Source organism: Mustela putorius, unplaced genomic scaffold (assembly GCF_011764305.1).
Source record: "Mustela putorius furo isolate JIRA1106 unplaced genomic scaffold, ASM1176430v1.1 tig00537350_pilon_pilon_pilon, whole genome shotgun sequence".
Classification (NCBI taxonomy): Eukaryota; Metazoa; Chordata; class Mammalia; order Carnivora; family Mustelidae; genus Mustela; species Mustela putorius.
The window spans coordinates 15346000-15373476 of record NW_025422471.1 but is presented as its reverse complement, the minus strand read 5'-3'; the positions used below and the strand labels follow the sequence as shown (position 1 = coordinate 15373476).

Here is a 27477-nt window from a genome sequence, read left to right as displayed (position 1 = left end):
TCCTCATTACCATATCTGTCCTAGTTTGAGTATCTACGTCTTGTTACCAAGCCTTCTCTTGTTTGAGGCAAAGGAAATCAGGTGACAGAAGTTTGTGAGGGTAGTAGTAAGAATTGAAACATCGATATCACTTCACGATCCACTTCCAATAAACTGTATGATCAAAAGATCAGACTCATCTTGGAATAGGAAATTGTTTCCCATTTAAAAAATAAAAAAAGACAATAACAAGTACTATAGCTTCACTGTATATCTTCCCTGAAGAATAGATTTTCCTCTTCCTGTTTTGCAAGGGATTTTTCCATGCTGGAAACTTTATACTTATCTATGTTCTAATCAATCAAGATAACATGATTTATCCTTAAAGTCAGACTTTCTGCAACTTTTCTAATGTTTTCACTGACTTTCTTTAAATTGCCAGCATGGTGAAGATGTAACGTGTCACCAAGGCCCTCGTCTTTATTTCTGTCTCGTAGTGCTGGAAGCCGCGAAACTTACACACTGTATTATCTATTGCAGTGAGAATACTGCCAGCCCCACATCAAATGCCTTTCTTCCTTCAAAGCCCCAACAATGCTTCCCTCCCCGCCATAAATTAGCAGTGTTTAGAAGGAGACTCGCCAACATTCTATAGGTTACTTTAAGGAAAAGCTCCATCATCCATAATACATTTGGGCTTCTTTCTAGTTGAAGATTTATATTTTTTTTTATCGATGGGTTATGAATATTGACACAGGAGATATTCATTGTTTATTGAAGGCTTGTTTACATAAAAGATCTTCACAGGCTACCCCCTAAGTCTAGAGGTCCTAAACCAGTGTCAGGGAGCTGTCTGGGTATTTTTTCCCACGTATTGCACTGCCATTCCACCAACAATAGAGGCCCATTAACGTTTGGCCCTTCAAGTTACTGCAGCCCAAGCCTCAGTGGCAGGACGTCTGCCCAATATGTAAAATAACGGAATGAATGGATTCCTTGGAAACAATGATAACAAGACCTGGCTGAGCTAACTGTGACAGCATGTGGTAATTTTCCAGCCCGCTGGCCCTGTAAAGGAAACTGGAACACAAAGCGGAGACTGCAGGGCGGGCCGGCCTGAATAGCTGCAAACAAGTGCAGACTATCTGATGATGTCATACGCGCAGTTTGACAGATGGGGCTGGACCATTTTCCCCCCTTCAAACGTGTTCTTAACTATTTGTATCCCATCAGCTTCTCACTTTGGAAGTTCAATCCTGTGATCACCTGCCGGAAAGACCAAACAAACCTTCACTGTCACGGGCAGGCTTCGAGTACCCCTAGTTTTATGAAGAAAAATGATATCCAGTAGCAGTGGCTGCGTGCTGTGGGGGGCTGAGGCGGGGGCAGGGGGCAGGGTGTTGCCGTGGATTAATGCATCATCTCTGCTTTCAGCTGTGGGCCAGGTTTTGAGTGTAGCTCTGACTCAATCCAGCCGTACACTCTGAAGAGCATAATGAAGTATTGTTACTGCCTCGGTCTAGTCATTACATCAGGGAAACAGACATCCAAAGTTATCAAAACTGATTACTAGCTGAGCTTTTGTGTCTAGAAAATAAATGCCTTAAAAAAGGCTTTTTTTTTTTTTTTTTCGGTCTTATGGGTGTTCTCTCAAGGTTGCCTGTTTTAGTGTTTATGGTTCTGTGTGTCACTATATGTAGGTTGGTGCTAAGGGGTATCTACAGGCAGCGCGCTCCCAAAACACACCGCTCTGTAGATCCGCATGTGTGTGTGTGTTTAAGTTGGTGCACAGGAGACAGAGAAAATGAAGATTGACAACATTTATAAAAATGAGACACAACTCAATTAAAATTCACCGAAAATAGTAAATGAACCAGCGTACTCGCTTTAATTGTAACAACACAGGACTGTCTCTTTCTTTCCTTCAAATAAGTCGCCGCTTTGGATCTCGCATGTCTTCCCCATTTTATTCATGTACTCCTTTTTATTTACTTTTCGAGGAATTTATGTAAATATATGTGGGCTACAGAATGGGTCTCAGATACAGCTTTATTCTTTAATCTTTTCATCAAATAGCTAAGCAAAGTGGGATAGCCAAAGGATTCTGTTGATGGAGAAGTGATATCTGTCCCACAGAAAAGCCTGGCACGCTGCCTAGCCGGCACAAACAAGAATAGTGGCGATAGCACGATAATAAAAATTAATGATAAGATTTACAAAATAACCTTTTCAACCAGGAAAGTGCCACACACTAAAGCTACTTGCTTCAGAGTCTCCTAGATTATAGAAGCTGTACAGAAGCTACGCTCAACTTAACTTGCCCTGTCTTCTCTAACATAGCTTTTGGGTGGGGGCTGGGGAGGGAGGTGATAAATGCAAGCAAGGGGAATTCAACCTCTCATCCCTGAAGACTAGGTCTGCCCAATTCACTTCTGCCCTCAACTTCCACACTCATCTTCTAGAGGTGAAGGGAAAAAAAATATCCCTGATACCCTCTACGATTACAAGCTCACCTAGACACAATCAGACTACGCTTTGGTCACCGTTTGTGCGTTCACACCATGAGGGTCTATGATTTCCTTATTACCGGGCCACAGCTTTATTCTTTGCAAATTCTCCAACTGGGATTGAGTTACTAATTTAAAGTCCATGTGAAAGAATTATTTGCACAATGTCCATTGGCACCAGTAGCTACAGTTGAACAGCAGAGCTGTGGTTCATAAGCAGTCACAATCTAGTCCTACGTCACGCTCAAGTTCAAGGGCCTGATTGACTGCCACAGCCTATACTGAATCAGAAGCTCATCAAAGGGCTCATGGTTTATGAAGAAGAGTTTGTCTCTGCTTCCCACATTTCCCATTAACTATCACCAAGGGCATCCCTCTACATGTTTATACCAGATGGAGTTCCCCATCTGTTACAAAAAGCCAAATTGTTTTATTAGTAGCTGTGGTGCTTCCATCCCTACAGGATACTGAGAAGGTGAGAGCAAAGGAAAAAAAAAAATGGCATTCACAGTAAGAGCTTTCCACTATCACAAGTCATTATCTGAAGCTATCCACAAGCTGTTCTTGGAGACGTGTCTCTGAGCCATCTATGTCAGCAGCCTGGGCAACCTCTCTTAGAAGTCCAGGAAATCATAGTTCAGTTAAGAAACAGAGTGATATACATGGGTAGGAAGGAAAAACAGAATCTTCCATTCCCACTATTAATATGGTGGTAAAAGTTTGCTAATACATGGGTTTCCTAAAAGTACTCATCTGACCAAAAGCCACTTTACTGAGGTTAATCAAAGTAACATCAGCTAGAAAGACAATTAGGATAGTATTTCATAATAACAATGACCTGCAGGATGCTTGAAGGAAATTAATACACGAAGTTTCCATACTCATTTAGTACAACTTGTAAAAACATCAGTAATGTCACATGAAGACCAAGGATCATCCAGTCTAATATGCCAAGAGGCATTCATTTGATGACAAGACATACTGTCATTCAGGTTCACACCTCAAAAACTAATTTATTTCTGCACATATGACTAATTCCTTATCAATAAATTATAGATATGCCAGTATTTAACCTACCTAAAGATTTCCTGAATTGGGGATGTTTGGGTGGTTCAGTCCATTAAGCGTCTACCTTTGGCTCAGGTCATGATCCCAAGGTCCTGTGATGGAGTCCCACATCGGGGCTCTTGCCCAGTGGGAAGACTGCTTCCCCCTCTGCCTGCAGCTCCCCCTGCTTGTGCCTGCTCACTCTCTCTCCCTCCCTCTCTGACAAATAAATAAATAAAATTAAAAAAAAAAAAAAGAATACCTGGATCTCCTGAGAATTTAAGCTTATCACCACTTCTTAGAGTAACAAGATCCATAAATACATTAGTCACCTCATAAAACTATGCTCCATGTTTACCTGAAACTTACAGTTTTAGTTCTATTAAATGATATTTTAAGGATACACCTAGTGAATGGTACTATGCAAGAGCAACCAGAAATACAAAGGTAGGCAAGGAGGCTTCAGTAAGTTTATAACCATTTTAAAGAAAAGAGAAACAAGCACACCTGTCTCCAAAAATCATAGAGTAAAGGATAAGCTATGGAAAAGTACCTATAAGTTATAGATAAAGTCTAAAAGAAATGTCCACCAGGAAGAGTGCTGGGGTTAGGGGGACACATTCATGTTTACTTAGAAATATTACATAACAATTTTTTTAACTTTGGTCAAGGTGCTGTGCGTGCTTAGAGCCTCCACTTTCAAGACTGAAGGTGAACCTTGCCTTCTAGTTTATCAGAGAGCACCCATTTGTACTTTTATCCTTCTCTGGACATCTTCGAGTTACCTCACTAGTTTTTTACTTTCCGCTAAGCATGTTTAAGTGTCAGTGGACTTTTGAACTTGGAATGTGAAAATAAGAAGGAAAACTCAGTCAGATCTAAGTCCCACAAGTAATATAGCCCAAACTCTTAATTTAAAAAAAATTTTTCGTAATTAAAACCAATTCTTTATGTCCATTGAACCCATACAGCAGTTCAAAAAGGTTCAATTTGAAAAGGGGATTTGAAGATGGGGCAAGGAACTTCACGCAGTTCTTATCAATTATTTATTAAAAGCATTAGCGGAGTGCTATAATCCATCCCAAGGCCTAACGTTGCTGTTAACTATTCGTGTAACTCCAGTTATGCATGTCACAGCACAGGTTCAAATTGCTGTACTTGGTTTGGGTATAGCCGACCTATTTTTGTCATTTTCTAAGTGTGATGTTTAGAAAATTACTGGTCCTTTCTGCACACTGTTTCTGTACTGATAGAATAGAAATAATATCTATGTCACAGAGCTGTTAGCTCGGCAACCAGAATATAATGAGTTTAATAAATTCTATAACCTGATGTTCTTAACAACAAGAAAAGTAATAAAATAAAGGCTCTCTCTTTCTTAATTTTAAAGTGAAAAATTTCAAGTCAGAAGTTTTGCAGTTTTTCTTAATGCTAACATTCTGTGCAGAAGTCTATAGTTAAATAATGTGATTTACAGCATCTTTTGCTTATTTATTTTTAAGAGGCATAATTTGGAAGACAAAAACGAGGCAGCAGGCCTAACTCAAGGGTTAGGCCTCAGAGTCCAAGTCTCTTGCCCATCTCTGGCTCTGTTCTTTACTCACTGACACCAAGAAAGTCAGGGAACCCTTCTGAAGTTATCCTTAGAAAGGGATTATTAATCCTTGCCTCAATATGAAAACCCTTTGTAAGCTTTGAAGCATTATGACATCAGTTTTTATTGTCTTATAATATTTTGCAACCTTCGTTGGCATCATCATTTTCATGCTCAGAACCCCCACTTTCTCCAGAAATGTTTCAGCATTTTTGTTACAAGAACAAATTAAAGCCAAAAGTCCATAAGAATTTCCCTTAAAAATATGCTATTCAGACAAGATCGGGTGTATTCAGGAGGGTATGGCTAAAGACTTCAAATGTGTTTTTCAAAACATTGACTTAATTTTTTTTTTTTTACTCCAAAATCTCCTGAAATTTCTTCTTTGGGTGTATTCATAATTGTTATTTATTCATCATATTAAACTTTACATCTAAGCAGAGTCTGCTTCTTGAGGACACACAATGTCATTGAGTCTTCATACCTGTTTCTCAAACTAATTAGAATATGTTGGGAGAGATTCTATTTCAATTTAGGATGTTTTGTTAAAATCATTCTTGAAATCAATTCACTAATATTCATTAAGTCCCTTCTAAAAGAAAGGTATTGAGACAGGGGCTGCAGTAAATATGAGTAAGATCAAGTTACCAACCTCAAGAAACGGACACAACTGGTAAAGTACAAAAATAGATATACACAGGATTACAAGTGAGGGTAAGATAAACACTCTGAGAGAAATAAAAACAAAGTCTTACGAGAGAATCAAGAAGGGAAAAGATCCACTTCACCTGGAGAATAGTTCCATTTGCAATGAGAAAAGTTCTTTTCAGGACGGGTCTGCCAATACCTTGCAAATTAAATATCTGAAAAGACTATAATTATAATGCAGCGTGGCCCATTTAAAGAAGTCCCACTTAACATAATGTGATTTCAACAGTAATAAGATAAAAAATACACAGTTCAAGTGCATATAGACCCTCTTTTTTGAAGGACACAAAGGATTTTTACTGTCAAGGTTTTTCTTAAATGGGTCATCCTATCTAATAGGATCACAATATTTTTTTAAATAAGATAAATGTGAAGAGCTGATACCAACTTTCCTGGATGAAAACGACCCTTTTTCTTTGGGTGGGGGGCCACTCTGTGGAGTTCTAGGCATGCACGCAGTGCCCTCTGGCATTTCTGTGGGCGCGTTATCTCAGCCGTCAGGGCACCACAGGGTCATGCAGACCTCCAGGGAAGGAGGCGGCTCCCAGAGAGGCCCCTTTCCAGGATATCTTTCTTCAGAGTCTAGTGGCCCTCTCTAAAGGATAGGGTCCCTCACCCTTACCCCTCTGCCCTCCCCCAGTCTGGGTCTGGGTACCATTAGTGCACTGGAGCAGTAATTTCACTAAATTGTACCTTAGTGGCCTCCTATTACGAAAGGAAGTGTGAATACTGCCAAAGCCCTTTCCTAACTGGCAATGGAATCACAGGTCAGAAAACATCTTTAGCAAGCATAAATTATTAGGCTCACTATAAAAGAGAGCTGACAGATGAAACAGGCATTTCCATGAGTGAACAATACAGCTTCAATTCAAAGACTGCTGATTGGGTGTTCAGCCTTCCAGCATAAACAGCTATTCAAATTTTAAACTGTAACCAAGTGAATAAAGGGAAGGAATGCCACGGCCACCTCGGGTTCTTCAGAACAATTCAACAAGGGATGTGATATAAATAAAATGTCAAACTATAGGTTGAGTATTTCTTCTTCTTCCCAAGGGTGCTTCACAGCTCATGAAACAGAAGGCCAGTGTTTCAGACTAGAGTCGGCTCTGGAAACCTGGAGAGCCGACTTCCCCCACTGGCTATCCCAGAGCCTCGCCAGGGGATGGTCACTGAGCACATCAGCCTCCCACTCCTCCTCCCCTGTCCGTCTGAGTCGTTCCCAGCCTCCCCTTTTGTGAGATGTTATCTGTATTCATGGGGCGAGGCTGTTGAGGATGAAGTCACAAACATGTAATTATGAACCTCAGAGCAATGCAAAGCATTCTACCGATAGGAAAAGTAGACACTGTCAGTTTCTTGCTGAGATGCCACAAAGGAAGAGCGCCTCCCTAAGATAAAACTATACGTAGTCAACAAAATGAAAAGTATTTATCTCTATGGTTTGCCAAAAGATGCAAATTCCAGATGTTTAAATCTTCCCAGCATTTCTCAAGACGTGGTAAGAACCTAAGACCATCTGCAATCTTTGGTTGCATGTAAGTCTCGGTTAAAACAGAGGCATCGAGCTGTGTATGTATTTCTAGTAATACAAGACATGAGTGCTTAGCACTGGCTAAAAGCTTAGTGCCAGCAGAGCGCAGGATTAAGAACGCCCAAGTATTAGGGGCGCTTGGGTGGCTCAGTCGTTAAGTGTCTGCCTTAGGCTCGGGTCATGATCCCGGGGTCCTGGGATTGAGCCCTGCATCAGGCTTCCTGCCCAGCAGGGAATCTGCCTCTCCCTCTCCCACTCCCCCTGCTTATGTTCCTTCTCTCCCTGTGTCTCTCTCTGTCAAATAAATGAATAAAAATCTTTAAAAAAAAAATAAAATAAAAGAGAATGCCAAGGTATTGGGCACTTCCATGTCAGGCTTACATTGGGTGCCCTGCATTTCAGAAGGTCTGTAGAAGTAACTCTAGGCAGCAGTGACAAAGGATGTGAATTGGAGTTTCTTCCCTGAGGGACTGTGGTTGTGTGGCCTCCTAAAAGACCTACACACTGAGCACCCCAACCTTTGCCCCTGTGGCATCAGTTTAGGTCATTTTTCCTAAATACGGCACCTGTTACCACAGAAACATTGCTCATTTTTCAATAGTTTCCAATGTAAGCTGGGAAGTCTTCCAATACTCATGATCTCCATCCAGAGAACTCTCAGGTCAGTAGAGAGCTCTGATTGTTTATAATGTGTTTTAATCAGAGTGCACAAATAGCTCCATTTACATTAAAGATGTAGCCAGCTCAGCAATTGCACTATTGGGTATTTACCCTAAAGATACAAACGTAGTGATCCAAAGGGGCACGTGTACTCGAATGTTTATAGCAGCAATGTCCACAATAGCCAAACTATGGAAAGAACCTAGATGTCCATCAACAGATGAATGGATCAAGAAGATGTGGTATATATACACAATGGAATACTATGCAGCCATCAAAAGAAATGAAATCTTGCCATTTGCAACAACATGGATGGAACTAGAGCGTATCATGCTTAGCGAAATAAGTCAGGCGGAGAAAGACAACTATCATATGATCTCCCTGATATGAGGAAGTGGTGATGCAACATGGGGGCTTGAGTGGGTACGAGAAGAATAAATGAAGGAAGATGGGATTGGGAGGGAGACAAACCATAAGTGACTCTTAATCTCACAAAACAAATTGAGGGTTGCTGGGGGGAGGGGGTTTGGGAGAAGGGGGTGGTATTATGGACATTGGGGAGGGTATGTGCTTTGGTGAGTGCTGTGAAGTGTGTAAACCTGGTGATTCACAGACCTGTACCACTGGGGATAAAAATACATGTTTATAAAAAATAAAAAATTATATTAAAAAAAATAAAAAATAAAAAAATAAAGATGTAGCCAGAATAAGTTAAATTTTGTAATTTATATGTACTTTTTTCTATTTTGATATATTTGCAACAGATCATAATTACTAGAGGCCCAGAAGTCACTATTAAAAAATCTGTTTGGGAATGATGTTCCCTTACATTGGTTGAAATTACAAAAATAAATGGGCTTTTCTGCTCTGAAGTATATTTTCCAACTTCCTTGCCTCCTAGAATATGCTGGTAGCATTGTTCTTAGATGCTGAGGATAAAGTAAATTATTTTAAAATAAAGAAGGAGTTCTACTGCTGGGAAAAACTACTCTAAAATGTGCCATGAAGTGAGATAGTGACTTTAAGAAATTGTACATGTGTGCATTTAAGTATGCCTTTGATTACCTCAGGTAGAGGTCTCATTCATTTGGTCTCCTACCCACAACTACCAGTTTAAATAAGGGTACTGTATGACCTATGTGATTTTAGGAAAGAATCTTTCCATGACCACCATCTAGGATGACTATAGAGAAACCAGGTGTAAGAATCTTTTGTTATTAAAAATAACTCTGCCAAAGAAATCAAACTCTCTCTTTCACAGATGACATGATACTTTATGCAAAACCCAAAAGACTCCATCTCAAAATTGCTAAAACTCATATACAGCAATTCAGCAATATGGCAGGATATAAAATCAATGCACAGAAGTCAGTTGCATTTCTATACACTAAAAATGAGACAGAAGAAAGAGAAATTAAGCAATCGATCCCATTTACAAATGCACCAAAAACCCTAAGATGTGGTATAAATATACAAAGGAATATTACTCAGCCATCAGAAAGGATGAATACCCACCATTTGAATCGATATGGATAGAACTGGAAGGAATTATGCTGAGCAAAATATGCCAATCAGAAAAAGACAATTATCATATGGTTTCACTCATATGTGTTATATAAGAAACAGCACAGAAGATCACGGGAGAAGGGAGGGAAAACTGAATGGGAAGTCATCAGAGAGGAAGAAAAACCATGAGAGACTCTTAACTATAGGAAACAAATAGCATTACTGGAAGGGAGGTTGGTAGGAGGACGGGGTAATTGGGTGATAGGCATCAAGGAAGGCACGTGATGTGATAAGCACTGGGAGTTATACACAACTGATGGATTATTGAACACTACATCTGAAACTAGTGATGTACTCTATGTTGGCTAATGGAATTTAAATAAAAATAAATAAATAAATAATAAAAATAACTCTGCCAAGATGGACTTCAGGCATGGCTGTGTCATAATTTTGTCTAGAAACTGGACAATTCCTAGAAACCTGTCACCAACTGGAATATGCTAAGTCTCCACCCAGTTATTGGGTTGTTGGCACATGTATTTTAATGACCACTGATATCAATTTCCACAGCAACCTTCCAAAGGATTCTAGTTGGCTTAGTTTGCCATAGTCCAATCCAGTGACTTTGTTTTTACATTACAGCATATGGAAAGAAATTTTCTTCCGTTACCTTCATAGGAGTGTGCTTTATCAAATATTTTTCTGTTCTAATATATCTGAATGAAGCAAGTTCATATATATCCTGATTCAAGAAGTTCTTGGAGAAAACCTATACATTATCACCCACTAATTATCTTTTCAACGATCTTTATAGGCAAGGTAATTATGAGCTGAATTGTATAACTAGATTAACCCCAATGATAAAAACCTTAATAAAAGTGATAATATTCAAATCTGCATTTTTAATCTATAAATCCTAAAACACTGGCATCTACTCTACATAGTTCTTTGCCCATGATATTACAGACTTTCAGTGAACCACCTGCATTCCTTTATCATAACAATCACTATCTTGTGATTACATGTAGTTAACATTTATCTTTTCTCCTAATCAGTGGTTTTGAGTTTGGGGTGCACATTTTAAAATTCTGAGAGCTTTTAAGGTATACTTAGAGTCCAATAAGAATGGAATCTCCATGGGTTTGTGCACGTTGAGCTGGGGGGAGGGAGGACTGATATTGTCCTTTTTTATAATTTCCACACTTAGGTAGAGACAAAAACCACTGCCTCAGGCTGTTAGCTCCATGAAGAAAAGGACTGTTTCTGCATCTTGATGCTTGGAAAATAAGACTACTCAAAAATCATGTTGAATAAATAAATGAAGATCACACTAATGTCATGTACAACACACTGCTTTGTCAACAAAGTACATACACGAATTTCAAGAACCTCTCATATTTAAAGCTAACCTTGGATAACTGGCCTCTGAGTGTTATTTCTGATGAAGCAGTTGATGAAATTATATATGATGAATTATGATGTTAGTTCAGGTCTTCCTTTTTAAGCTTAAATTGCCACCCTGCAGTGGCCTCAGCTGCAGAATGCCATCCAGCACCATTAAATCAGCACCTTCTTGCCCCTGGAGGGCACAGGCAGAAGGCGAGCACTAGAGGGTAAACTGCTATACTCTTTCCCTATCTCCCCTACTTTTTCAGGTCCATGAGCACAGAGCTGTGTATGAATACAACTTGTTGCATTTCAGCAAGAAGAGTGTTGACTTTTTCATTCCTTCGTATCAAAAGGTGGTGACATAAAATAATGGATTTCCTACTTAGAATATAAAGACATATGGACATCTACACTTAGTGATATTCCCGATCCATCCAGACAGATTATGGGCCTGGGTCTGGTAGAAGCAGCAAGGGAGATGATGAAGGGCAGTATCTGCCCACCTTAGTATGAAAGTCAAAAATCCACACCGGAAGTGATTTGTGTAAGTCAGGATACTGATTACTTCTGGGGGTAAGGAGGAGGAGAGGTCAGATAAGGCACATACAGTGAGGGTGACTGAAAAACTTCTAATTCTTGACCTGGGTAGGGAGTGGTTAGCAGATTTCCACCTGAAGTAAGTCATTAAGCTACAGATTTATTTGGTGTGGTCTTCTGGCTCTGTGTTTTATTTTATAATAAAAAGCTCAAATTAAAATTAAGCTGTATTATAGCAAACCAATCGTTTATAGCAATTTTAATTTAAAATAATTCACCTCGCTGTAAAAGTAAAATATAAGGGTATGAAACATTAAAAACTATATCTGAATTCAATTTATTTTTTTAATCTATTTACATATTCATTATTACCACCTGCTGGATTATTGCGCTCTCTGAGTGTGTTCTTCCCTCCTCTCTCTGGCTTCAAGGGGAGTTCCCAACAGATCAACTGTGGACTCCGAGTGTAAGTTTGTACTTTCTCAAGAGAAACAATCTGGGCCATTGGTGACTTTTATTGTGTGTCTGTTCCACCTCCCCCTTTCCAGACAGAGGAGTCCAAGCTTTTCTGTCTATCATCACAGGACAGAACCTCAAGGCCCTTGAGCACCTGATTGCTCTTCTCTAGACATGTAGGTTTTATTGGGGATAAAGAATCCAAGAACAGTTTAAGTGGTTTCTCCCTTCCACCATCTTTTTCCTCCTCAGTAAAACTTTAGTTATAATTATGCAGCAATTCAGGTGGCTCTTTTTAATTTCCCCCCAACTCCTTGATTTCTCCTTGAATCTCCCTTGTGTCTGTCAGTCCGTTGACAGTTCCTGAATATCCAAGTCTGTGCTTTGTGAAGTTTGCCAATGTCTCAGAGTGATTCTGATTTCTTAGGGCTTTCTTCTTATCTTACCCTTTTACAGTTCCGCTCTCTCCTCTCTTGGTAAATATGTCTTCCAACCTCTCCTTTTCCTCCCACTGTTTCCAGAAGGAATTAATGAATATCTATATACTTTCTTTGTTAGTCTTCCATTCTCATACCTACTTCTCACCCCTGCCACTGCTAACATATTCCTGAAGTAAATTGGATTACTCACCGCATCCAATTGTCATTGACAGACATTCAAGTTCATATCCCCTCAAGCCTGTTTTAATTTATTAGCTTGAATTCTACCTTTTAGGATTCTATTTGACAAAGAATATATTTAAATCCTTATTGATGATAAAATCCTCATAATTCCTACTCAAAGCACATTTCACTCAGAAGTATGTGTATTTTCTAAATAAAACAATGCATTAATCTTTCTAATCCTCCAGTAAGCCAAAGAGAAAGTATAATTGTTCCCATTTTGCATATGAAATCACTGAGGTACAACAACACATATTTCCCCAGTGGCTAAACAGGAAGCAGGAAGGAAATAAATGTCTGAATCCCAGTTATCTGCTGGGCCACAAAGAAGTAATTTCTTGAAAGTCAAGAAAATACAGATGAAGTCTCTATGCCACTGACTTACCATTGCCTCCTTTGAAATGATTATACTGAATATTTATTCAGAAAATTCTGAGATAGCTCATCATGTATGTCATGCTACCCTGAGGAGGAAATGTCAAAAGACGGGGAATAAGAGAAATGCCAGGAAGAACATGACCCACAGAGATGATTAATATGGAGTTTGTCCATTGAGATACAAAATTTAAATGAAAATCTTTGACTTCATGCAACCTGTGGATGAAGAATCCGTGGAGATGCTTCTAAGACCAGAAATAGTGCCTTTCTACAGTTCAGAGACCTGACTGAACTTTTTCTCACCCACTTTCTCCTTATACAATGCAGCCCCTGCTTCAGAAAGTTGTACCACATGAGGAGAAATGAAAAATAACTTTTAATTTGATTCAAACGGAGTACTAGAGGGAAATAGAAGGATCCCTGAAACAAGTCTGTAATATCACAGTGTAGAATTGGTGGGGCAAAGAAAAAACAAAAATCACGAATTGAAATTTCAGTCTTAGACAGTTTGGGATATAGTCTCTGGCTATATTACAACATTTAACATATAGGCAGGAAGCCTATAGAAAAGAAAATCTCTTGGTGAGGGCCAAACTGATGTTAGATTTCTATCTCTTACGTGCTAGATCAATTCAATAACATTAAGTGCTGGGGCACCTGGGTGGCTCAGTGGGTTAAGTCTCTGCCTTTGACTCAGGTCAAGATCCCATGGTCCTGGGATCAAGTCCCACATTGGGGGGGGGGGGGTCTCTGCTCAGCGGGGAGCCTGCTTCCTCCTCTCTCTCTCTGCCTGCCTCTCTGCCTACTTGTGATCTTTCTCTCTCTCTCTCTTTGTCAAATAAATAAATAAATAAAATCATTTTAAAAAAAATAACATTAAGTGCTTTTTTTGAATACACCAGTGAGTTCTCCCCTAGTTAAAGCAGGTGATCCTATTCAAATAGAATTTCCTCATATCAGGACCAATTCATTAGCACCAAATCTGCTCATGGTTCCCAGCTGATGAACAAGCCATGACAGTAATAGGTTATCCCAGTTGTAACTCCTATTTCCCATATTTCTTATTAGGATATTATTATTATTATTATTATTATTACTATTATTATTATTATACACTCTTATATATCAGTAGAGTTCTTAAAATCATATCTCTTTCTTACTTTTAGCAGGAGTTCACCCCACCTTTAACCTTTTCTCCCTCTTGCTACCCTTGAAATCATATCCATGGGCAATCTTTGCCAAGGAATGAAGGGAATTTTGAGAGGGCTTCCTCCCAGGTTGCAAATGCTTCTTGCACAAATTGAGATGTTACTCCTCTGAATTTCTGTCAGCTTATGAGACCCCTTAATAAAAATCCAGATAAACAGGAAAACATTGCTTTACTGGACATTTCAGAAGACTATGCTCTACTTTGATAAATTCAAAAACCTACGTAAGGAGGCAGAACTTTTAGACAAAAGGATAAATGTCCAGGAGTTTTATTATAGCTATAAAAAAGATTCCTCTGAGGAAAGGTTCAAGGCAAAAGCTGCAAATGCCCAATAAGGGTATGGAATAGAGCAAACGAATTCAGAGTCACTGCTATGTTCCATTTCCTAATCCCTAATCCTATTCTCAGAACTGTAAAACAAAACAAAACAAAGCAAAACAATCTTTTGGTCCTAATAGCCTACACCCAGTGCCATAATACCCGGCAGGGATGTTAAGACTCCTCTTTGAGACTGGATTGGTTGGGAGGAAAAAGAGCCAGGCTCCTCATTGTGCCTATGTATATTATGTGAACATGTAAATCTATGATGAGAAAAGAAAGGAAAAAGAATTGCAGAATTATTTTTTTTACACCTGACATGGTACTATTTCATTATTTTTATATTGAGATATCATCTAACCTCCATCCCAAATATAAGTGCTCATAGCTTTTTGCTATGAACATGGAAAGCCATTAGTGCTGACAGGCTGATCATATTCTCAAAAGGTCAGGATCTGCTGTAAATGTGCTTTTTCTTCATCATTTGTCATTTTTGTGGGGTCTTTTCAACTTTTGTGTCAACATATATGTTCCTCATGTCTGGGTTGACACCTCACTTCAAAAGTGTGTTTTATTCCTGTTGCTTCAAATGCATGAAGTAAGAAAACCAATTTTTTTAAAGTAAAAATAATTTTAAGAAGAGAACTATCTATAGTATTGAAAAATGCATCAACACATTGATAACTGTTTTCTCTTGATGTAGACCTGGAATTTCTCTCAAATTTAGTGTGGTAACAATAGGCAGATATCATTAATCTTTGGTGAGGTGACAATGGGTCAGGTACTATTAATCTCCTTTACTAGGTGGGGCAACATGGAAGACCCTTCCGAAAGAATCATCTGAGGATGAAATTTAACTCTTCTCATTCTCAGTTAATGCTATTTTACTTTGAATCCCAGCCTGAAGCGTATAATGTTGGAGTGTAGCTTAATAGAGGTTCCAGTTGTGATATAACCTGTCCCTCGAGTTTAGGTTCAGGAAAATGGATGGAAAGGAAAGGGGACTTGATGTCTGATTGACCTGGTAAGCGAGGAGGAAGGAGGAATCAATTACCTCTCCTCTCCCCTTGCTGTTCTTGGCTTTCATAACCTTCCATCCTAAACCATTTGTTCTTCCCACCTCTCCAAAATGCCTTCCTTATTCCATTTCTAATCCTCAATTTCCCAATCTAGATCACAGCAAATATCAATAATATAATTCAAAACCCACCTTCCAGACTTCCAGGCTGGTTATTCCTTCTTTGAAAATAGAAGCACTCAACAATTTTCCGAAGGCTTTCATATATTACCAAGAGTGCCTCGAAGCTGGAAGGGATCTTTGAGATATCTAGTCCAGGTATGGATTTTTAAAAAGAAGACGCAGAGGTTCAGAGGGATGAAATGATTCCCCAAACTCATATAAAGCAAGTCCTTTGACCCCATCTTAAGTGATTTATTCTACTGTGTTTATTTGTTTTTTTTTTTTTAACAAAAATGGGTTTTTCTACTGGGGCTTTAGTTATTATTGTTGTTTTCCTTTTTTATGGCAATGAGAAGAATTGCCTCCCTTTCTATGCCGGAGGCTAGTAAGTGATCCCATTTAAGAACAAGGGTGGAATAGAGGCCATTGATCTTGAAGCTCCTTAGCTGGCCCAAGTTTTATACAGATTGAAGAATGATCAGAGCCCCCCTCTGAAAGAAGACATGGGGTGTTGATGACTGTACTTCCTTAACAGGGAACCAAAAGGTTCTATGTTTTAAAAATCTCTTTATCTTGAACCCTCCTACACTGTAGGTGGGAATGCAAGTTGGAGCAGCCACTCTGGAAAACAGTACAGAGGTTCCTCAAAAAATTGAAAATAGAGCTACTCTATGACCCAGCAACCGCACTACTGGGTATGAACCCCAAAGTTAAAATGTAGTGATCCGAAGGGGCATGTGCACCTCCATGTTCATAGCAGCAATGTCCACAATAGCCAAACTATGGAAAGAGCCCGGATGTCCACTGACGGATGAATGATTAAGAAGACGTGGTATATGTATACAATGGAATATTACACAGCCATCAGAAAAAATGAAATCCTGGGGCACCTGGGTGGCTCAGTGGGTTAAAGTCTCTGCCTTCAGCTCAGGTCATGTTCCCAGTGCCCTGGGATCAAGCCCCGCATCGGGCTCTCTGCTCAGCGGGGAGCCTGCTTCCCCCTCTCTCTCTGCTTGCCTCTCTGCCTACTTGTGAGCTCTGTCAAATAAATAAATAAAATATTTTTAAAAAATGAAATCTTGCCATTTGCAACAATGGATGAAACTAGACGGTATTATGCCAAGCAAAATAAGTCAATCAGAGAAACACAATTATCATATGATCTCACTAATATGTGGAACTTAAGAAACAAGCCAGAGGATCATAGTAGAAGAGAGTAAAAAATGAAACAAGATGAAACCAGAGAGTGAGACAAACCGTAAGAGACTCTTAATCACAGGAAACAAACTGAGGTTGCTGGAGGGGAAGAGGGGGTGAGAGGGATGGGGTGGCTGGGTGATGGACACTGGGGAGCATATGTGTTGTAATGGGCACTGGGTATTATGTAAGACTGATGAATCACAGACTTGTACCCCTGAAACAAATAATACATTATATATTAATTAATTGAATTTAAATTTAATAAAAGGAAAAAATAAATAAAATTTAAAAATTAAAAATTCTCTATCTCAATAAAATCAAAGATAGAAAAATACCATTCCCATACTGAACTATTTCAGTATTTAAAAACTTCATTGTCCAAAAGTTTCACTACAGTGAAACAAAAATTATTTTGTCATTGCTCTTGAAAAAAAAGCAAAAGAGGATTTTTGAACTGTATTCCAAGATCATTTTATCCAATGGTTTCTAAAACAATAGCTGCTTTTTCCAATTCTGCTTAAGCTTGCTATTTTAACAAACTGATAATTGCTAAATGTCTAAAATGTATTCTTTTAATGGCTTCAGGCATAAAATCTCATGTCCGGCTTCCCAAGTCACAACCCAGAAAATCAAGACACATTCCTCACAAACTCCACTTCCCGGCTCAAAACAAGAATGTCATGGGGTGCCTGGGTGGCTCAGTGGGTTAAAGCCACAGCCTTTGGCTCAGGGCATGATGCCAGGGTCTTAGGATCGAGACCCACATTGGGCTTTCTGCTCAGTGGGGAGCCTGCTTCCTCCTCTCTCTCTCTGCCTGCCTCTCTGTCTACTTGGGATCTCCATCTGTCAGATAAATAAATAAAATCTTTAAAAAAAAAAAAACAGGAATGTCATAACCAAATTCAACAGCGCTCTTGTTCCCCTTGGAGGTCCACAAACAAAGCTATTTCTCGCAAATTAAAGAGTGCTTTGATGGCTCCACAACCTCCAGGCCAGAGGGGAAGGTCTAGCCTAGATCTTTTTAAATGAAATACTACTGTTATCTTTGTAAAAACTCAAGCCATGAGTTCCACATTGATAAAAAGCTTATATGAATAGCACACTGGAGTTCTAGACTACACCTTCTAGTTGGTTATTCTGTCAGTCCTCAATTTCATTATTTGTCTGCATACTATTCCTGTTATCACATGCTCCTCAAGTAGCAATTAATAATATCTGCCACATATTGTGCTTCACGCTATTATGGCCTGCATATTTGTATTCCCTCAAAATTCATATGTTGAAATCATAACTTCTAATGGTATTTGGAAGTGGGGTCTTAGCGAGGTAATTGGGTTTGGAGCAGGTAGAATCGGTGCCCTTAAAAGAAGAGGAAAACAGAAAGATCTCTCTCCCCCCAAATGCACAGACTAAGGAAAGGTCATGGAGCATACAACAAGAAGGCATCTTGTTTACAGATCAGGGAGAGAGCTGTCACTAGGAACCAAATCTGCTGGGACTCTGATCTTGGACTTCCCTGCCTTCAGAACTGTGAAAATAAATTTCTGTTGTTTAAGCCACCTCATCTCTGATATTTTGTTACAGCAACCTGAGCTAAGACACAGACTCCATCATAAATATTTCACATCTGGCATCTCATTTAAAATCCCTCTAGGAGACACCATTTTCCCCATTTTACAAACGATAAAACTCTTAAATAGCTCTTCAACAAGGAGAACGTGCAGTGACAGAGCTAGATTTAAAATATGCCCCTGAATCCTGTATCATGCTGCATAGTGCACAGTAGACACCAAATAACTGATCCAAATACCTCCTACTTCTTCTTCTTCTACGTCAGCACTTTAAAACTGTCCATTTATAGGTGTGTCTTCATCACACAGCTTGAAGTTCCTTGAGGGCCAAGATTATTGTATTCCCTGTGCCTAACACACAGCAGGTGCAGAAAGAAGGAGGGAAGGAAGGAAGGGAAGGGAAGGGAAGCAAGACAAAGCAAGGCAAGAAAGAAAAAAGAAGGAAGGAAGGAAGGAAATAAAGAAAACGGAGTATGTGACTCCATAATTAGTAGGTACATTAGTGTGCTAGGGCTGCCAAAACAAAGGAGTACAATCTAGATGGCTCAAACAACAGACATTGATTATCTCATAGTTCTTGAGGCTGGAAGTCTGAAATCAAGGGTCAGCAGGTTGGTTCCGAGGACTGTGAGAAAAAGATCTATTCCAGACCTCTCACCTGGGCTTGTAGCTGTCCAACATCTCCCCATGCTTCTTCACACTGTCTTCCCACCATGGAGATCTCTGTGCCTAAATTTCCCCTTTTATAAGGACACTGGTCATCCTGGATTAGGGCCCACCCTAATGACCTCACTTTAAATTGATTACCTCTGTAAAGACTCTATCATCTTCAAATAAGTTCGCATTTATGAGGTATCAGGAGTTAGGACTTGCACCTACGGATTTGGAGGGAAACACAATTCATCACCTACTGCGGTAAGAGGGTTGCTCTCCACATAAGGCGCAACAGGCCACAACACAATCCAGCTGTTTGAGGGACATGGGAAGCACATGCAGGGGTCTCCGTGAATCAGCAACAGCCTAACTTCACAACAAAAGAGCTAACAACTGGATCTGTTCAATGGTGGCCCCACTTATTTATGGGAGACTCCACCCCTCTGGAAGCCAACCTATAAACTAAACTATAAATAATTTTAAGACATCATTTTTATAATCAGTCCCATTGATTATAAATGCAGTCCCATTGCATTTAAGTTTGCTCCTAAGCTCTCTTAGAAATGCCATAGGTACTCTCTGTTCTCAATTATTCTATCCAGGTCTTCATTTGCCTTGAAAAGATAAACTCCACTCATAGGACATCATTCTCTCCAGTGACTTCTGAGCTGAGCAGGGAAAAACTGCCCATCCCATGTGTTCAGTCATGATCTCTTCTAGGCCTTTATGTGCCTGACCCATAGTATATCTCTATGCGCCATTTACTGACCTCATCTTTCCAGGAAAGAGTAGCTTTTATCCCCTTAAAACTGTGCTTCCTGGTGGTAAAGAGAAAATCTGCCTCCATGCTCCCTAAATTCCCATAGAAATGAAAGAGAGAAAGATACACAGGATTCCTGGGCTCAGCTCCCAGACTCAGCCACAGATGGCCATCACACACGAGTGGAGTCACTGTCCCTACTTCCATACAGGGATGCCCACAGCCTCCAGGTCCTCTCATTTCATACTGGAGAAGAAAGAAAACCACACAGGACCAGGGATTTAAACCCCCTCTGTTCCTCTGCTCACTGTTCTCACTTGCTTTCTTCGCTTGTGTCTTTAGAGAATATTCAGTACACAGTGCATCCTTCTTCTAGAGGTGTTTGACAAGCCTCAACCTTAAGGTTTCACGTGATTTTGATCCCATCAGCTCTTCCAGAAATTGGTTTCATTCCCAAGTTGATCTTACCGTTAAATTTTTCTCCACTCTTTCAAACACTTCTTGTTCAAATTTAAATCTGTTATTTCTATTCTTATCTTTGCTAACTAATGACAGTGGTCTCTTCTCCATTGGGAAACTGCCAAGGTGTGTGTACCTGCATTCACATTTCTGTGCATGTTTTCTCTCGTACTTTAGAGGTTATCAAAAATTCGGAAGAAGAAAACCTTGGCTTTAATTAAAAAAATACACAATTTCATTCTTTCCCAGGACCTGCCTGCATGTTTACTTTCCATAATATTTGTGTCCTTAGAGGAATGCAGAAGTAATAGAAAAGATGTTTCTCAGATACTGTTTAAAACATGCAGTCTATTATCAAAACTACTATCAGAAGTCCACTGCTGGGTAACTCAATTGTGCAAATTGAAACAACTTAGCCTACATGGAGATTATTTGACTACCTTGCAATTTCTCAGAATAACGTGCTCCCTGAATTCTGATTTCTTTAATAAATTACTGTAATTTGATCTACCATTTATGTGATATCTGAGGAACAGAGAAGAATCCTTCTTCTGAACTGTCAGTGATTTTAACAGAAACTTTAATCACACTGTGTATGAACTAATCAATTAACAAGTATTTATCAAAAATTTACTAGGTATACATACTACAAGACACAAAGAGCGATATAACAAAATGTTTTCTCCTTTCCCATACTCTTAAATCAGGATAATCTCCCATGAGAGAAATATCTCCGTCATCCTCTTCCCATTTCTCAAATTTCTTACCCTATTCCCCCTGCCCAAATTATCATTATATCCAAAGACCACACACTAACCCCTATGAGGCTCCTTCCAGCAAAAGAGAAACACCTTGTTTCTTTCCCCATACACTAAATCTACTGCTTTCTACTATCACTGGGAAAATATGATGTTACTCAGTAATATCATTGCCCCCAAGTCCCATTCTCTCCTGACCTAATACGGGCCTCCTTTGTCCCCTTCTGAATGCACTTACCTCCAGAACCAGTCAAGTCCATGAGCTGCTTGAGTCACCTTCACCACTGCACTCTGAACTCTGTTGACGCGTAGGCCTCCTAGACCTCCTCACTGGTAATTCTGCAGCAGCATTCTTCAAAAAAAGAAAAACCCTTGAGAGCACATAACAATTTTCCAAAGGCTACACAACCAAGTACAGTTTGAAAGGAGTCATGTTCCAGATCCTCATCTTCCACACATGTTCCTTCACAAAACTGATCTCAGAATGGTTTTAGATGGAGGGAATTCTACAAGTCTCCTTTCTCATTTCATTCTTTTCAATTTCTCACTCCTCACTCGTCCTTTTCCCCCATAAATAGAGACATACTTACATACGCAGGTAGACAGGTAAATAAAACCTCCCTCGTGCCAAGTTTTACTATATTACAATGCCTTGAGATATTTAAAAACCTCCAAGGTCCCAAAGGAAAAAAAAATTAAAAGTGTTGGTACTCAAGTGTCTTTTAATCTAGACATCATAAATCTTTGCTAGGTTTCATATTTTTCTTTGTCTTACACATATTTTTGATAAGAGCCAAGTGTAGCATAAAAAGAGGAGGGTTTGGCCTCAGTAGGGATGTAATGGATTTAGATGGTTTTTTTACACAGTGTAGCAGAGGGAGTGATACTAAGTTTAAGGACTTCACCTCTTGTATCACCCGAATACTTAACCAAAAAAAAAAAAAAAGAATAAGAATAAAAAAGAAAACAAAATCAAAATGCATCACTCCTAAAGAAGAGCCTAAGAGAATAAAGCTAGCCTGTATAGGTAAGAAAAACTGAAAGCAGTAGCACCATTCTTCATTTAGGCAACAAACTCCTAGTAAGGCTCTGTGACTTTCCTGACCTAAAATCAGCATTAAGAAGTGAGATGTCAAGCAGCGTAGACTAACACTTTGATTTGAATTGATAAATGCAGTGAGATTTATCTGAGAGAAAATAAATCTAATTTACCTAATTTGTTTGATAATGAAAACTGGTCTGCCTATTTCATTATATCACAGATGTGTCCCTTAATTCGAATGAGTTAAATATGTAGTTCCAAAGTTTTGGTGAAAAAATATTTAAAGCATGTGATACAATAAATGTAACTCATCAAAAATTCTTGTATTGGCAGAGGGATACTGAAAGTAACATTGTTTCAATGTTCCCAGCAGTTTCTGAATATATCAGATTTTTTTAAAGTGCCTCTAAATGAAAGAGAAACAAGTACAGTTAACAGTTACTTGGTAAGTCTCCCTGAATCGCTTTTGTTATACTCCCTAGAAATTCAGAAACTAAGTAAATAAAGGTGATTTTATAAATTCTTTCACAATTCTCTGCTCTCAAGAAAATTGAAAAAGAACCTATCATGATTTCAGATTACTAAAAGTAATTTTAGTAATATATTGCTGTGGCTTTTGATATCCAATTCAGAATAAATACAAATAATTGTGAGAGATTGTTATTAAAAGTGAACAAATTCCTTTCATTCCTGCTAAGGCCTTCCAATCATTCCATGTTTACCTCATAGTGGGAATAGAACTGATATGGACCCTCTTTCATTCCAATTATTCACATCCAAGAACAGACTATCCACCTAATTTTGAAATGCACTTCTAATAAAATTTATTTCTAATGTTTAATAATTTAATATCAAATTTTATAATATTTTTATATACTGCCAATTGTGTACTAATAAAAATCTGGAGGATAATTCAACCCTAAAGAAAACATTTTTTAAGACTTAGAGCATCATGTTATAAAATAATTAAAATTTTTAAGTCAACTAAGTTAAAATTCTATGAGGAAAACAGAATAGAAAGGCTCAAGGAATAAAAGAAACTATATAAAAATAAAATTAAAGAGGAACTTATTCATGAATTTATTTACTTACTTTTAATTTAAAAATAGCATCTATTCAGCCTATCTTAGGAAAAGCATAAAAATCTGAAGTGTAGCTCAATAAATTTTCACCAAATGAACATGTAAATCAGCACCCAGCAGATCAAGAATAAGAACATTACCAGTACCCCAGAAACATGTGGTATACCCCCAATCACTACCCTCCCAAAGGTAACCCTATCCTTGCTTCCACCATTCTGGCTAAGATGTTCTTGTTTTTGAACTTCATAAATGGAATCACATACTATGTGCTTTTTTTCCCCTGCTGTCTTTTATTCAGCCACCTTGCTTGTATGGTTCATTTACATTCATATATTACATAAATGCATTATAAGGGCTTCCAACTATTTATTTAAACTACCCATTTTTGCAATATGAGAAACTACATATTTCAATCTATTTAAACATGTGAAGAAAAATTTGGATCTCAACTCAAAATTATGCAAGCTTAGTTACTTAAATTCTGTGGGCCTCGATTTTATCGTATGTAAAACGGGGTTAAAATAATGATTCCTCATAGAGTTGTTGTGAGATTGTACATGGAAAGCACAGTTCCTGACACAAGTAAAGACTGCAGCCCTCGCTGGGATCGTGGTTGCTGTCATTGCCTCCCAACTGGTCATCCCAACTTTAATAATGCACCTTCTAAATTCCTGCCGCTAAGTGACAGAACTAAGAAACACAAATGAACATGTCTTTCCCATGCTTACATTAACTTTGTTCTAGCTTTTTTATCACTTAAACTATGTGGTCCAAGCGCTCCTACATAACCACCAGTGGTGAACTGGACCAGACCTCTGCTTAATTCCTCTGTAACTCAGGGCTACCAATACCTCTTTCACTGGACCAGTGGAAAAAAATAACTGGAAATAAAAGAAGAGAGGAAATAAAGAAAAGCTTAGTTTATATATGTAAAGCATTTGATATGAAGCATAAGAAATGGTAGTTACTTAGGAAGAAGGGAGAAAAGCAGGAGAAATGGAGAAAGATTATTGCGTAACCTGATTTTGTTGGTGACAGAAGGGTGCCTCCGAGGTGACAGGTCTGTAAATCAGCTGTTCTTTATGTCCACTCCCTAGTCAAGGTGGGTAGAAGTCGTGTACGTAAGATAAGTAGGAAATGTGATTTTATCCCACTTTGTAGATGAGAAAACTGCAATCCTGAGAGGCTAAGTGATTTACCCAAGGATTTATAAGGAATTAGTGGCAGAGCAAGGATTCTCATTCTCATGTGAATCTGACTGATTCCAGAGCTTTTTTTTCTTCTTTTTTCTCCCCCTCTATTCCATTGCCTCCCTGAAATATTCTAATGTTACTGTGGTATCTCCAATAGCTCCACTTCAAGGAAGAGGTAATTTTCAATTTTAGCCTTTCTGACCCTCAGGGTCTAGTCTATAAAATTGAACTAATAATAGTAATTGCCTTCTAAATAAGTTAATACATGTAAAGTACCTAGAATAGCACTCAGTAAGTGTTACCTTTGTTGTTGTTTTGATTTTAAACTATCAGTTCACTGAATTTCTAATTTAAGTAGAAAATCACTGTACGTGGTTTTGGCCAATATAGGTGAGCTATCTCAGGGAAGAATTATCCCTTTCACTTAAAGTAAACACCAACATTCAGATACACCCTTGACTCTTCTTAATTCTTTTTTTTTTTTAAGATTTTATTTATTCATTTGACAGACAGGGATTACAAATAGGCAGAAAGGCAGGCAGAGAGAGAGAAGCAGGCTCCCAACTGAGCAGAGAGTCCAATGCGGGGCTCGATCCCAGGACTCTTCTTAATTCTTAGGTACCAAATAAATACTAATTCAAAAATTAGTTAAAATCACTGCTCTTGAAGCATCTGGGTGGCTCAGTGGGTTAAAGCCTCTGTCTTCGGCTCAGGTCATGATCTCAGGACCCTGAGAGCAAGCCCCCTCCCCCCCACCCATTGGGCTCTCAGCAGGGAGCCTGCTTCTTCATGCCTCTCTACCTGCCTCTCTGACTACTTGTGATCTCTCTCTTTCTCTCATTCTTTCTCTGTCAAATAAATAAATAAATAAATAAATAAATCTTCAAAAAAAAAATCTCTGTTCTTAAAAACTTGCAACAAACCTGAAGAATTAGGACATATCTCAAGGAAGGAAGGAAGGAAGGAAGAATAGCCATGCTTTTCCTAGTACAACTCTGCTCTCAACCAATAAATCTGAAATAATGTTCTACTTTTGAAAACTCAACTTTGCCCCATACTTCTTAAAAATACTCTGATTATCAGCTGAAATATGAATATTTTATTAGTGTTTATTGTCATTATTTTCTATTACTTATTACATTTATTATTATCTTTAATTTTTCTTATAAATATGTGTTTGACCAGGCATACTGTAAATTTGAGTGTTGTCATTTATATTCATGGCAAGGTGAAAATGAATGGTTCATTTCAAAGGATAATTTAAATCATCCTTTATACATATGATAAGGAAAGAAAAGGATTTGCCTGGGTAGAGTCAGTACTATTCAGTAGAAACTGAGTATTTATCATGGCCACAGTGGATTTGGCAGAGGACACAAAGACTTGAACACCATCCCTGCCCTTTGGGAGGACCCAGCCCATGGGGGAAAATGTTTTAAAAACAAGCAACACACATGCACAAAAACACACAAAAAACATGTAAACAAAGCCTATGTAGTACAAATTTATGAAGCAACTGAACAACATCCATGTTGTGAGCTGAATGAAATATTCAGATTCTCAGGATATATAGTCCATATAATTGAAGCAAGGAGGGAGGATTCCAAATCAGCTGATAATTTAGAAAACATAGTATCTTCATGAGACAGTTGGGGGTCGATGCTATGTAGCCTTACTTCTCAGTATATAATCCACAGAACATCAGCATCACCAAGAGTTTCATAGAACTACAGAGTCTCAGGCCTTTACCTGACTTTCTGAGTCAGAATATGAACTTTAGCAAGATTTTGTGTAATTTGTAAATGAAAACTGGAAAAGCCCTGATACATAGGGTGATCCTCCAGGCTGCCTGTATATTAGAAATACCAGCAGAATTTTTTTTTTCAGAGTTTTCTTGAAAATGTCCATACCTGGGCCCTACTCCAGGCCTAAGAAATAGGAATCACACAATTTTCTCATATCTCAGCTCAAACATCGCTTTCTTTGGGACATCCTCTGTGACCCACCTCAGACCAAAGTAAATTCTTAAATTATGTATTCTCAAAGCACCATTGTCTCTTATCATTCCTTGCAGCTAAATACTTTTTCATGTTTTCATGTGACAACTCTCAAATTGGCAAACGGTCTGTGAGAGTAGAATCTATTTTTGGTTTTGCCCAATGTTACACCCCCATTGCCCAACAGAAGTCTTGTCACATGTTAGACATTCGACAAATTCATTGATTCATTTACTCCACAAATATTGACTAGCACCTACAATGTTCTAAGTTCTTGAGATGTATCAGTGAATGAAAGAAGAATCCATTAAGGAAGTGACAGATAACAAATGTGTAATATTTTTAAGAAAATTAATAAGAAGAATAAAAAAAAGGCAAAATACAGTATGTTAGAGAGGTAGAAGTGTTACTAAAAAATAAGAATGAAGCCAAGGTAAAGGGAGGTAGGAGCACTAATGGGGGTGGCCCAAGTTACTATTTTAAATAGGATGGTGAGGGTCAGCATCACGAAAAAGTGACATCTAAAAGAGACTTGGAAGGAGTAAGTTAGCCCCCCATCTCAAGAAGGAGCATGCCAGACTATTGGAACAACACTAGTGGAAAGGAACATGCTGGTATGTTCCAGGAACTGCAAGAGAGCCAGTGTGGGTACTGCAGAGTTGTGGAGAGACAGGGAGGAGCAGAAGACAACAACATAAAGGTATTGGAGAATCAGACTGTGTAGGTTCTTGTAGGAAAACGTAAGGACTTTGGCTTTTCCCCTCTATGAAACATGGCACCACTGCAGGATTCTGAGCAACACAGTGATATAATTTGACTTAATTTTAAAGGGAACCTCCTGGTTACTGTATCAAGAACATATCAAAAAGGGTCAAGAATAAAAGCAGAGAGAAAAATCAAGAAAAAACTACAGCAAGTAATGGCAGAAAAGATGGTAATGTTGTAGCTTGGACCAAGGGGTTAGCAGTGGCTCTCTAGAGAACTGGTCCAGATTGGAGATAACATACATACATACATACATACATACATACATATGAACCCATATATTATCCAAGTGTACACACCCACGTAGTGTTCACTCCCCAAAGATAACCACTAT

General features: G+C 38.6%; 1 long non-coding RNA gene across 1 annotated transcript in view; it reads right to left on the bottom strand.

Annotated features, from left to right (window-relative positions):
- The window catches only part of LOC101691429, a 226492-nt gene that overhangs the window by 87822 nt on the left and 111193 nt on the right, over window positions 1–27477 (bottom strand). Inside the window, exon 2 of the long non-coding RNA XR_199941.3 lies at window positions 21303–21416. This is a non-coding gene — a long non-coding RNA (uncharacterized LOC101691429). The remainder of the gene's footprint in view (window positions 1–21302; window positions 21417–27477) is intronic.